Raw genomic sequence first — 503 nt, 5'->3', positions numbered from 1 at the left:
GACGGAACCAGACGTGTTTTTTTTTTTTTTTTGAACACAAAGTAAATGAGGATGTTCGACCTGTGACAGCTTTTGAAATGAGGAAATAGAATTGCCTAAGAAGATGTCAGAAAAGCTGCCAGAGCCTTTATGAAAGTACTCCTTCACTGCCTTTTGTCCACATGAAAGGACAAGCCAGTGCCCAAGACATCATAACACTTTTTGCTCCACAGAACCCAGTTAGAATCACCATGAATATGGTTCCAGTGGGAGGGCTACTGGAGAAGCTGATGAGCACTTCGGTACCCATGAGGGTGCTGTTGCCGCTATGCTCAAGGATCTATCCCATGCTCACCATAGGTACATTGAACTATTTCTGAATTCACGTGCAAAAGGAAAATAAGGATTTCAGGGACTCCGATAATAAGGATGAAGTAAGAAACATTTTACTTGCACATCTTTCTCGGACATAGATATAAAGTTCCAGTTTATGAGCAGCAACTGCTAGAGAAAGGATTTTGGGG

General features: G+C 41.9%; 1 protein-coding gene and 1 pseudogene across 2 annotated transcripts in view; both read left to right on the top strand.

The window, feature by feature from the left end:
* Positions 1-382, top strand: part of LOC102482365 (G-rich sequence factor 1 pseudogene) — a 1,381-nt pseudogene extending 999 nt beyond the window's left edge.
* Positions 1-503, top strand: part of PLAAT5 (phospholipase A and acyltransferase 5) — a 22,685-nt gene that overhangs the window by 13,505 nt on the left and 8,677 nt on the right. The window lies entirely within an intron of this gene.

Source organism: Tupaia chinensis, unplaced genomic scaffold, assembly GCF_000334495.1.
Source record: "Tupaia chinensis unplaced genomic scaffold, TupChi_1.0 Scaffold000273_1, whole genome shotgun sequence".
Taxonomy (NCBI): Eukaryota; Metazoa; Chordata; class Mammalia; order Scandentia; family Tupaiidae; genus Tupaia; species Tupaia belangeri.
The sequence above is the reverse complement of the archived record's forward strand: the minus strand, read 5'-3'. Positions and strand labels throughout refer to the sequence as shown.